Genomic DNA, 13,809 nt, shown 5'->3' with positions numbered 1-13,809 from the left:
ATTGTCTCCCTCTCTCTCTCTCTCTCTCTCTATCTTCCTTTGGACTTGCCCGGTTATGCATGGCTATTAAGAAGGGCGCAAATTAACACATACATAGGCGAAAGAGACAAACAGGGTTTGCAGGTCCTCGTGGCGGGATGTAGGGAGGGGTATTCGGAACAATGCGCGCAGCTAGCCGACTACAATCTGTGTATTGTGGCAGCATGTTTATCTTGCGTGTGTGTATGTGCTAATTTGGAGCCCTCTTCTCAGAGGTAATTGTATTAACAGCACCGTGGCAAACGATGGGCGTCTCCGAAAGCTGACTTGTTGAGCAGAGTCACCAGTGGCTTAGCAGGCGTCCCGTCTCGACCACAGATGAAATGAAAATACGAGGGTGAATCAGAGAGTATTTGTTCCTATTTCTTATTAGCCAAAATAAGGTACACATACGTAACTGTAAGTATACGTACTATTCTACGTATCTTACATTATCTTTCCACGTAGTCCAGACACCGGTTCAGACCTCTGCCCGATCGCAGCACTGTACTTGAGATGCCCATATTGTCAGTCAGTGACGCACGTGGCCTCCTCGAACGCTCATTGGCTGCAAGTCTTCACGTACTTTAGCGGACTCTCAACACCACCACCTCGCAGTTCTAAAAGTGAGTCGAAATTAATTCGCTATCGCAATCGATACTTTTCTTGTCTGGAGAAACTGGGGCTTTTTCATCTTTTGGCGTCCATCTTAAGGCTACACAAGTGCCGTGAAGTTACGGCCAGCGTTCATTCAACAGCACGATGAAGTGCTCTCCTTGTTTAAAAGAGATTACTTTTGTTTGCTTTCATAGCGAATATCATGGCCTCCTTCAGAGTGTTTTCTTCTCTAATTTACTGATAAGATGAGAGGAGCACGCAGAAGTGGAGAGGGTATTGGTGGCTGCGAAATTCGAGATAGCATCGTGAAAGTAGATAACCTCGTAAAGAAAGCTGTGCCAGCATCTGCAGCTGGTGCGCGTCACCCCGCTTAGTTTGCGGGGGCATGCCGAAGATTGTGGTCACGTGCAAAGGAAGGTCAAAAATTCAGCCATAAAGGATTCTCACCTAAGATATCACAGAGCAATGGCGTATAAGTGCACAAAAGAGAAGAAAACGTTACACTGTACCGAAAGCAGTGTTCATTATACGCAGCCATTTACATTCTCCCCGTCGCTTCCTTTAAGTAGCATCACGCAGGTTCGTTTTAATTAGATAACAATAATATTTCAGCCACTTTATGCGTCCAACATTTCATAACCACCACAAAGCGAATGTCTTCATACACGGCGATTTTTCTCAGCTGCGATGTTTCCCTGGCATAGCTGCTGCACGGCGTCCGTCGTTAGTGAAGTGAGCGTCTGGCCACATAATGCCGTATTCCTTGAAAAAAAAAAAGAATGTGCTAGATAGCGCGAAGATTTATCGCTGGAGCCAAGCACAGTCTGCCTGGAAACTATCCACTAAAGACTTGCAGTCTCTGGGCGTGTGCACCGGTGAATAAAAAAGCAGTGCTTTGTATTTTCAACTACGAATTCCTTCGCGTGCGAGGCGGATAAAACAGATTTCCCTAGTCATTCCTTAAAAGCGGATAATTATAATAGTTTTAATAATATTGCTCTTCAAAGGCAAGTCAAACGAGGCTCATTGCCACGTCGCTAAAACTCCTAACGTGGAGGACAGCATAACAAATTCAAGGGGCCCTTAGTTATCCCTACGTGGACAAAAGCGAAAGCATTGCGACCCCGTCACCAGAAGCGCCGCGTCGTGACGCAAAACGCAAGTTCGCCGGTTCAATATCCACCAAAGGTAGTGTGTACGAGTGTCTTAATTAGCTTTAACTTAATTACCTGTCACTCATTTGACTGTGCAATAATTAACTTCGCCTTAATTACTACCAAAGTTCGGAGGTTCGACTCCCAACAAAGGGCGTGGATTCGAGAGCATTAATTACCTGTGCCCTAATTGAACGTGTCATATTTCACTTCACCTTAATTACCACCAAGGATTGGAGGTTCGACTCTCACCGAAGGTAGTATGTTCAACTTCTTGCAAAGGTAGTGGGTTAGAATGCGTTAATTAACGTTACCTTCATTAACTGTCTCTTAAGTGACTTTGCCGTTACTGACTTCGTCTTAATTACAAACAAAGAGCTGAGGTCCGACTCCCACCAAAGGTCGGGGGTTCGAGTGACTTAATTAACTTTACCTTACTTAACTGTGTCTTAATTGACTGTGCCATAATATCTACTTAATTACAACGAAGGATCGGAGCTTCAACTCCAACCGAAGGTCGTGGATTCGAGCGCCTTAATTCACTTTACCCTAATTAGATGTGTTAATTGATTATGCCACAATTACCTGCGCCTTAATTGCGATCAAAGATGCGACTCCCACCAATGGTAGTGGGTTCGAGTGCCTTAATTACCATAACCTTGTTTGTCTCTTAATTGACAGTGTCATAATTACCTTGCCCTAATTACCACCAAAGATGGGAGGTGCGATTCGTACCAGAGGTCGCGGGTTGGAGTTACTTAATTACCTTTACTTTAACTTCTTTATCGCTACTGACTGTCGCATATTAACTTCGCCTTATTTACCACCAAGGATCGGAGGTTCGACTCCCAACGAAGGAGGAGGGTTTGACTTCCACCAAAGGTGATGGATTAGAAGGCGTTAAACATCTGTACGTTAATTAACTGCACCTTAATTATCTTGGCCATAATTTCCTGCAAAGGTCGGAGGTTCGACACCCAAGAAATGTTGTGGGTTTGAGTGCCTTAGTTTGCTGTGTCCTTACTGTGTCTACCATAATTAATTGGCCTTAATTACGACCTACGATTAGAGAGGTTCTACTCCCACCAAACATCGCGGATTACAGTGCCTTAACAATCTGCGTCATAATTAACTGTGCCTTCATTACCACCGGAGATTGGATGTTCGACTCGCATCTAAATGAAGTGGGTTCGACTCCCACCAAAGGCAGTGGGTTTGCGAATTTTAATTAGCTATAATATAAATGTACCCTAATTAACTTCACCTAAATTCTTGCCAAATGTCGTACGTTCGACTCCTACCAAAGATCGAGTTTTCGAGACCTTTTTGGGCCCCGACGTTGTCACGCAAACGCTAGATTTTCCGCGTCATGAGCCATATAATGCTTTCGCCTTAATAAGTTTTGGCTGTTTCTGCATAAATATTACACCACCATAAATACATTGGGCATTAGTGGCAAATCGGCTTACCGTGGTTAAAAATTAAATTATAGGGTTTTACGCTCCAAAACCACTTTCTGATTATGAGGCACGCCGTAGTGGAGGACTCGTGAGGAGCTCTTCGCGGGTCGGTGAAAAGACGCGTGCTGTTATTCTCGCCGCTCAGCGGTAACAGCAGTAACGCTGCTGTCACGCGCGCACGGCTGTGCAGTCACGCGGTGTTGTTTCGCATTTCTGGGGCTTCCCCTTTTTACAAGAAAATACAAACAAGCGATTGTTACCTTGCTCGAAACAACTGATTGTTTTGTATCGTACGATTCTCTACAACCAGAACAAAGAAAGGAACCGCTAATTGTATTTATTTAGTAATGAAATGTCGGTGGCTTGCAAGTTACAGGTAGCTTATGCAGGCGCCCGATCTTGTTCACGCGGAATAATTCGTGTTTTTTCTATTTTTCTGTGTATCTTCCTTAACTCGACGTATTATACACAGGACACCCTCTATAACCTCACGTGTTTCGCGTTGTGCCATTGTACACGGTGTTGGGTGAATTTTCTTCCGTTCTCCTTTTCGCAATTTCTGCTTTGTACGAATTTCTCCTCCATCTGAAAGAAATCCCTAGTTAAAAGACAACGCTTGTGTCGTTCCTTGTATTCTTGTGTGTGTGTCCGTTCTCGCCACGTCATGAATGTAAACTAACTCACCCAGTTTGCTATTCATGGGCAATAACCTCGTCACCTGGAAAATTGGCCCATCAGGAATACCTTGACCATTATTCAGGCAGGGTATGGGGATCTAGGCGGGTTGTATGTAAGTCACCGCGCGAGACCGCTAACTGGAGGCGACAAAAAGGTAGATCGCTCATTTTGCACAGTGATGTCGATAACTTCGAACGCGACCTCGAACTGCTGAGCCATACCGGCGATCAAAATTGTGAAATGCATTCTGGTGGTTGTGGTGGCGCCTGTACATGCCGAGGTACCCGCAAGTGTTTAGCCGCAGTACAAATTCACAATGCCTATAATAACGCCCCGCTTTTTATTAACGCTGTCAAGGAATAGACTTGCTGGTTAAATTCGTGTCGTAAGTTCCATGTGTAAACTCCGCGTCGAAAGAAAAGTAAGGCTTGGCTACTGTATACATGCATGTCATCCCACACAATATGAGAACACAAACATTGCAAACATTTTGTTACTATGGTATTCATATGTTAGGTAAATGATAACATCAATGGTCGGGCCAGATTAAGCGCCAGGGAGTAACTATAACAGCACTCATGGTCCCGGAGTTCTAATAATGGCTGTAACCTACACTGCTAAATCTCGCATTGATCAACGTAAACCTGACATATTCAAAAACAGGCTAACCTCATGGTACTACGGTAGTTAATCCTGTGTTTACAGCGGTTAGAGGACTGCCGCGCAATACCAAAGTTCCAATGTTCAAGGCAATCTGTGCTAACGCACCCTTTGAACTTCCCGCTAGCCACAGCACGCCCTTCGCCTTCAAAGATATTTTCGCTTTCTTTTTCCTGCGCTTAGTGTAATTTCATGCAATACAATGTTACCAACCCGGCAGGAAAGAGCGTTGTGCACAATTAGGTCATGCTTTTCGAGTATGTTATTGTTCTCTCCGTTTATTCATGAAAACGTGGAAAGTGAGAATGAAGTGGAGCGAGACTTCTGCCGGAAAACGAAGAAGACGAAGACTGAAGGCGCAGGTGAGCCAATCTTTGGCAGTTCTAATGAAAATAAGGATTTCATTGTAAACATTATAAATCGATGAATTGAGGCTCGGGAGCTTATTAAATTAAAGAAAAGCTGTGGAAATATATCCTATTCTCGCAGGCTGCACCTCGGCGAAGAGACAGCTCATGTTTCGCTCATCAAACAAATCATGAGGTCTGACCGCGCCCTGCTCGCGGAAGGACCGGGGCCACGCGAGATCGATGAAGATGGCTTTAACCAGGATAACGTGACTTCCAGTATGCCACCGTCCGCTGAAGCGGGAGGCCCAGCACAGTCGCCGCATATTAGTGACAGCGACAGCCGAGGCTGCTTGAGCGAGCAGCCAGGCAACGACAAGAGTTCACTACTGCCGGAAAACGCGCCGCCACCGGGACCATCTGTGCAAAGCCGAGGCAAGGTGACTCAGTTACACGCTGACACAGCGTGGTCGTCGACCTGCTAATTACAGCGATCCTTTAAGTAACAGGATTTTACGCGACAAAACCACGAGCTGGTTATGAAGAACATTGAAAATGTGGCTCTTTACGAAAATTTTGGCGCTTGTTATTCTTTCAAGTTCACCTGAATTCAGGTATACGAACTCTATTCCATTTTACCTCAATCGAAATGCAATCGCTGTGGTTAGCTATCGAAGCCACGACTTCACGCTTAGCAGCGCAATACCATAGCCACTAAATCATTGCCGAGGGTCACCTTAAACTTCTTGCCACAACTAACACGGACCAAAAATACTTTGTACCGACTCCAGTGGAACCGTATCCAGCTTTCTGCATGATGATGAATTTATTGCCGTGTCTTTCGAAGTAGGCCCGCGAAGAATGGTTACCTAGCCTTCTTGAGATCGTCAAGTTTTCTCTAGATATTTATCGGAGTAGCAGTTTTCCTGGGTCGCCTTAATATTTTCTTCCTTCCTTAAAACTTATATATCTACCTTAACAGGCACCTATGCCTCTTAAGAATCCGGTCTTATCAATATCTCCCTTTTTACGTTTGAGCGTATACGACCCCCATTTTGTACGTTCGCGATGCTGGCATATGAAGCTCGGCGATAAAAGTTGGCCCAACGCCAAGAATGAGGTCAGCGGCAAGCCACACGCACCATTAAAAAGCGTGTGGTGGTGCAATGAGATGTCTAGCGAGCGCACCGTATGCATGCCAGCTTGGCACGTGGCCTCAAAAAGTGGACTTGTAAATCGAAACAAAACCCTGTAGAACTAAAAGGGCGTAGTTTGTTTCACATCAAAATTAAGTGTCATTTCTCCTACGCTTAATCAAGGGGTTGGTATTGATGCCGCAATGTTTGCACAAAATACCAAATTCGACGAGGCGCCGGACACTTTTGGAACACTAAACTAGATTTCGTCATGGATTACCAGACACAACTAATGCACAGGTACGCAAAAAGGCAGGCACTTCACTTGGCCATAGAACTGTATCTCTTTCGACGTTCTGAATGGATGTGCGGCTCTACTTACGGTATAAACCGGAAAGGCTCGCAACTATCCGAAGATGTTATACCTTTGATGATAGTTTGCATGTTCAATGCGGAACATATTTCGAGGTATAGGGCTAAATGTTTACTCTTGTTGCGTGGCTTGTGCGTATATCCTTCGTCGATGTGCAGCTAAAATAAAACAGCAGTTGAACAAAGCAGCGCTTCGGTCATTCACATATCTTGTGATTAATTTCTGAGGAATAAAAATAATTTTCAGTTCAATATACAGCAATAACAAAATTTTCTTATACTCACAATTTCCATATGAATTTCTTGTGACAGGTAGTAAAAGAGGATGCCGAAAAGAGCGGATGGCTTTAGGTGTGGAAAGGCCGCCAAAGCGCCTTTCTCAGACGAATTGGTTCGTGCATTATTTTAACACGCGAGGTGTTGCCTCGGTGCCAGAAATGAACAATGCCAGCTGCAAATTAACAAAGACAGAAGCCACACTTAATATTAAGGAACATCAAGCAGTGCTGAGACAAAACATCAACGTCAGTTCAGTGAAGGCTAACAAAACTCAAGCAGAAAGACGGAGCTTGCAACAAGCTATACGGGCTTAAATAATCTGTGTTCAACGCCGTTGCGACTGTGCCGCATTATTGTGACCTCGCATTAATGTGACAGCCATTCCCTGCAACAGAGTGCCTGGTCCAAGTACTGCAGGTGCTCCGTACATAGTACTAAAACGAGAATCTCTTCAATTAAGATATTATTGTGCAACCTTTCTGACCTAGGGTGACAGTTTAGGGACATGTACCAATAATGGCAAGGCAGTTACCGCAATCACCCGATGCAATAGTAGTGTTAAGTGTGCCATAATATATGAGTGTTTTACGCCCTTGAGTTTAGCTTTGCGGGGTGTTAAGAAATGTGCTGGGTACTTAGACGTGGGCGGTGGGTGATTTCTCACTCGAGTCATGACTGTAGGAACTATCATGAGCGCTCATGATGTAGTGAACACGCTATGTTAGGGACTTTTGTCCCCTTAAATGTGTCCCGCGCACATTTAGAGCGTTTTTTTTCTGCCTAGAGATAGAAAGAAATAAACTTGATTGAAGCCCCGCAGGTACATAAGCCATTGAGCAGAGAATTTATCGATCTATTGTATTTTTTCCCTTTATTTGGGTCTTCGAAACATAGAGTGGGCGTGAATTTTCGTGTGGGTTACGGTGGATGCCTGTAGATAAGAAGCGAGAAACTTGCTGTGCCAAGAAACGGCACTACTCCCTTTGTCACTGTTTTAGGCTTGTAGCGCAGCTCAGAAAGAGCAAAAAAGGCAGGAGGCAGGGGTAATCAAAAGGAACGTGGAAAATAGAGCGCTCACTCTGTTTTCCGTTCCCTTTGATTAGCCCTACCTCCTTCCTTTTTTGCTCTTTCTGAGCTGCGCTACAAGCCTAAAACAGTCATGACATACCAACTCGCCCAAACGGCCACGCTTTTGTCACTGTAACAAGCTGTACCCACTCTTGCCGAGGTGTCGAGAATAAAGTCAATTTTCGGAAGTTAGCGATGAAACGCTGCTAGGTGAGTGCTTTTTTGTTTCATCCACGCGGAAATCTGTGCAGCGCGAAGGGCTGCCAACGCAAGCAATCTTTGTGGAGGAGCGGCCTCTGGACTTGGTACCACAGGATCATTTCATTTTTTAATATGCCAGCGACTGCTTTTACAACCAACTACATCATACGTAATTGATTACGAGAAAGCGTTTGATTCAGTTGAAACCTCAGCAGTCATGTGGGCATTGCGGAATCAGGGTGTAGACGAGCCGTATGTAAAAAATACTGAAAGATATATATAGCGGCTCCACAGCCACCGTAGTCCTCCATAAAGAAAGCAACAAAATCCCAATAAAGAAAGGCGTCAGACAGGGACATACGATCTCTCCAGTGCTCTTCACAGCGTGTTTACAGGAGGTATTCAGAGACCTGGATTGGGAATAATTAGGGATAAGAGTTAATGGAGAATACCTTACTAACTCGCAATTCGCTGATGATATTGCCTTGCTTAGTAACTCAGGGGACCAACTGCAATGCATGCTCGCTGATCTGGAGAGGCAAAGAAGAAGGGTGGGTCTAAAAATTAATCTGCAGAAAACAAAAGTAATGTTTAACAGTCTCGAGAAGAGAGCCGCAGTTTACGATAGGTAGCGAGGCACTGGAAGCGGTAAGGGAATACGTCTGCTTAGGACAGGTAGTGACTGCGGATCCGGATCATGAGAATGAAATAATCAGAAAAATAAGAATGGGCTGGGGTGCGTTTGGCAGGCATTCTCAGACCATGAAGAGCAGGTTGCCATTATCTCTCAAGAGAAAAGTGTACAACAGTTGTGTCTTACCAGTACTCACGTACGGGGCTGAAACTTGGAGGCTTAGGAAAAGGGTTCTGCTTAAATTGAGGACGACGCAACGAGCTATGGAAAGAAGAATGATGGGTGTGACGTTAAGGGATAAGAAAAGAGCAGATTGGGTGAGGGAACAAACGCGAGTAAATGACATCTTATTTGAAATCATGAAAAAGAAATGGGCATGGACAAGACATGTATTGAGGAGGGAAGATAACCGAAGGTCATTAAGGGTTACGGACTGGGTTCCAAGGGAAGGGAAGCGTAGCAGGGGGCGGCAGTTAGTTATGTGGGCGGATGAGAGAAAGAAGTTTGCAGGGACGGCATGGCCCACAATTAGTATATGACCAAGGTAGTTGGAGAAGTATGGGAGAGGCCTTTGCCCTGCAGTGGGCGTAACCAGGCTGATGATGATGATGATGACAGCATACGTCTTCGCTCTATTACGTCTTCGGTCTATATTAATCGCCAAGCCGACATGTGCATTCCTTGTCTTACCGTTACTAGATTTAAATTGTGAGTGAAATTCACTTTATGTTACCGCCGTTCTGACTCCCAGTAACGCTCTGTGCCAATGTGCCGAGAATAGATAATACCACTGAACGTCATCGATCATGTCGTCCTCACCAATTATTTAGGAAGTATTTCTGATTGGGGTGGAAAATAGCACATGAATAGTAGCCTCAGTATACAACCTTTTATTTGTCCTCAGACAATGATCAACCTTTACTCTGCGTGCTCGTTCAATTGCTTTCTGACTGCCGAGAGTTTTGAGCATCAGTATTCAAAGGAATTCGGTTTTCTGATATGCCATCATCCACCACGCACATCGACATAGCTGTCTCGCGTACTTATAGCGCCACTTACGTACTGCTTCTAAGCATGTTTAAACTCGTAAAACCAAGTCTTTTATCCGACCGATTATGGTTCGTGTGTCCCTTCTTTTGTAATCCACTTGGAATAAAGCACAATAGCTGAATGTTTTAAGCACTACACAAAATTATCGGACATATATAACGCTGTTATGACAGATATTTCGCGCCCTTATTAAATCTTCCACTCATAAGTTTTAGCCCGCTTCATAATCTCCGCGATGTGAAAGGTTCATAGTTCCTGCACACCATTTGATTACTCCCTCCAGCCACCTGGTTAACCTCCTTTACTACTACTCGTTGTGATGCCCTATGTAGCAGCATAGCATACGAATAAGCTAGCTGCGACGATTGCCAAAATATCCCATTTCTTACTCGCACGTGACCGCATTCCGCGTTAAACAAATGAAACGCGCTGTACAAAGCTCTTCCAATAACTTATTTTGGGCACTCTGAGGCTCACCTTTCTTTTTCCTACGGTTAAAGGTCTTGGGCCATCACATACGCAATAAAATGAACAGCTTAAAGTATCATAGCAGAACTCTTATAGGGGAAGGGTGCTGAAATATTTCCTCAATACTTCTTTAGGCGTAAGGGTGTCACCCATGGCAGTAAACAACACTCTGAAGGGGACGGAAAGTTTTACTCCAGGGGTTCGACGTGAAATAGGCTCTATTTTTGTATGTGCAGAGGTTCTGCCTGTGCCCCAGCGGTTGCAACGAGCAGCGGCGGTCCGAGTGAATCGGGTCCTCTACCCTTGTGGCGCCCTCTCGCCGACGCTCCTGCTGGTCACGCTGCTCACCCTGACCGTCGTGCACCTCGTGTTGCTGATGCAAGTCTGGCGCATAAAGACTCTCGCGCATGCGCACGCGCACTGACTGAACACACCGGGGATGACTTCAACAACTAGCTTACGCGCACATTGCCTGAGACGACGCGGTCGATTCTCGCACGTGTGTCATGGTGGCGAGATAGCTGCATGACGGCGGCGCCAGCGTTCGTCCGTGTCGTCATCGGCGTGTTGGTGATCTGACGATGGGAAGTAAGGCTAGAACGGCGTAACTACGAACAGTTCACGCTACACTTAGAATACGCCCTATTGCTTTCCGTAATTCTTGGTAACGAACTAACTGTCTGTATTTTTTTATGATGAGGACTACACAGTATTTCGGAGATTATAAATAGCCATTTGTTACACAGCTTCATTGATATACTACAATTGCTTTTTGTTCCATTGACAGATGTACAGAAAGGAGTATGGCTTGAGAGTATCCAGATTTACCGATTTCCTTTTTTTTTTTATTCTGCTCGAAAACGTTCATGTGAGCACTTGGTACGGTCGAGATGCGTTGCTTGAACTGCAGTTGCAGCCTTTCTACAAGATGACATGGCAAGCAAATTCTCACCATGGTGAGTGTGCATTCCTAGCTAATCATCATCTGATGATTAACTGGCCGGATCTGGCCACTTGGCAGCAGCGGCAGCGGCCAGATTGCAGCGCGCTAACAGGACGTATTCTTCGCACACGCAGAGTTCCCTGCACGCCGGTTGCCTTCGTCGGGCCGATAGTCCGCTGTCTGCGAAATTCACCGTGGCTGCCTTCATCGCAAAGACTACCTGAAAGGGATCATGCCGGTGACATGAAGCAACGTGAGCCCTGCACTCACATTGGGCCCTCATCAGCTGCTGCGGATATAAATCGAGGAACCGACTGACCACCACCGATCACTTGGCAGCAGCGGCAGCAGTGTCAATTTGCAGTCTATAGGCGGTCTATAGAAAAACGTCGATAAGGTGTTTATTTCTTTTTTGTCTACTTCCTCTCTATAGACTACATATGGGCAAAAGTCAATACAGCCTCTATTTATTGTGAATTATGCGTCCTTAGACTGTATATATAGACAAGAGTCGATAAGGTGTATATTTCTTCTTGTGTATTCCCACTCCTCGTAGTTCTTCACAAACACACGCACGCACGCACGCGCACGCGCACACACGCACACACACATGCACACGCGCACACACGCGCACACACGCGCACACACGCACACACGCACACATATTGCTGCGCGACCGACCGCTCGAGTCACATTCGTGCAATCGCGGGCTTCTTCACGCTCGGAAAAACACTTTTATGGAGCACGTGTTGAGCAACAGAAAGCTGTTGCTCTACAATTTCATCATTCAGAGTTTGCGTCTAATTAAAATAATTGAGAAATTAACACTAATTATCTAATCCGGGGAATGCAACAAAATAATCTGAGTGTCTCCGAGCGATGGCAAGCAGCATAACTTGGTTGTCTCCAGCTACGTAGCATTTGCATATTTTAAAATCTGGCTTAAGTTAAGTGAAACACCCCGTACACTTCCTTGCAATTCGAATTGTTTTCCATGGTTTCCTATATTCCCACCGGTGAAGGCCATAGGCTGGACGTCACCAAAGGTCACGTTAACTTGTGCCAACAGCCCGCAAAGCGATTGTTCTAAGGCGTGAGATGAAATATAAAACAACCCATACTGTAAAATTCTTATTGCTTCATGTTTACATGCCGTCTATAGATTGGCTATAGAGAAACATCGTTATTCTCAGCCCAACCGGTGTACGCTGTAACCAAGCGCAGGTACTGGCGGATAATGCGGAGCTGCGTTTGATATAAGCCACTAAAGATGTGTACAGCTGAGATGGCTGTAGAACCTATTTGTAGACTTTAGTATACACATAGTGTATACCTCCGCATTTGTTGCCCACATGATATGAACTACGTAGTCGCTATCGGCAATCCCAAGACAGTCTTCACAGTTGACGTAGCATGACTTTTGCGGCAGTAGAATAAAGAAAACAAAACGCCACTGCAATCGTGATGATATATGTTCTGAACGCCAACTTCAGCTACAAGTGATTCCAAACAGGCATCAAGCTAACTGCACAGAGACTGGTAATGTTTGTAGCTGACAGTGCAAACTTTGTGAGTGTGCGATGAACCGATGTCGCGCATGTGGTGTGCGCGTTGTGTGTCGTCCGTTTCTTAGATACATTTCACAATGTCTTCATATCTCGGCTGCATCGCTAACATCGGGCGGCTTTTCGTTGACTGATATCCTGCAGTATAAATTTATAAAAGTTTCTTATTCACTTAAAATGTGTGCGAAATTGTCTGAGCCCACCCAGTATTTCACAGGAAGTATGCCTGCGCAGCCACGCATATGAGTACCGCATTGCTGTACTGATTGCTTTGACCTATCATCGGAAAGGAAAATGAGCTCTAACATACCTGCGGGCATCACATTTGGCGGTACGCTGGAAAATATGCTACAAATGCGCTGTATTAATCATCGTCGCTGGCGATAATACAAGCGCCTAAAGGGCCCTGTAACGGCTTTTTCAAACAGCGCATTCATCGATGCGTGCGTTCTAGTCTCATAGGATAGCCCACAGCATTTGTAATACAACCTGCCAGCGCATTTTCTTCGTGCATAAAAAAAAGATGAAAAATGGGAAAGAAAAGCAACCCGTTCCGGCGGCCATGCCGCGCAGAGAGAGAGAGAGTGAGAGAAAGAGAAAAAAAAAGAAAAGGAAAAAGTTGCTCAGCCCTGGCGCGCGGAGCTCCTACGCATGCGCGGCGGTGCGCCATCTGTCCGCGTGAATTTGAATTCTCAATGAGTGCGCCAGGCACGTAACCGCTTGTAGGGGTGTGCGGTGTCTGCCTGAACGTTGGTGTCTGTGTATGCGTGTCATCTTTGTGACATCAGACGCCAACTACACTGAACGGTAAGCATTATCAAATATGTTTTGTGTCAATAGCTCATGATTAGGTGAGCGCATTTCGCAGCGCGAACCGGCTGGATGTACCGCAGGTGACTTGGGCATAGTATCGGTTTGTCGTTTTCATGATACGGTAACGCGCTCTGGGTTTCACTTCTCACGCTTGTTGATTTTAGGGTCATAGTTGATGTGCGTAAAAAAGGAAGTACACCGTGTTTTAACTTGATACTGAGCTGCCACTAAGCGGATTGTGTGTGTTGGGCAGCCAGTGCGGTAGATCTCATTTCGTGGCGCTCAATCCGGCCGCGATGAATGCTGCACCGCATGTGTGGTGATATTCTCGTGACACGCTTTACG

This window comes from Dermacentor variabilis, chromosome 3 (assembly GCF_050947875.1).
Source record: "Dermacentor variabilis isolate Ectoservices chromosome 3, ASM5094787v1, whole genome shotgun sequence".
In the NCBI taxonomy this organism is placed as follows: Eukaryota; Metazoa; Arthropoda; class Arachnida; order Ixodida; family Ixodidae; genus Dermacentor; species Dermacentor variabilis.
The sequence above is the reverse complement of the archived record's forward strand: the minus strand, read 5'-3'. Positions refer to the sequence as shown.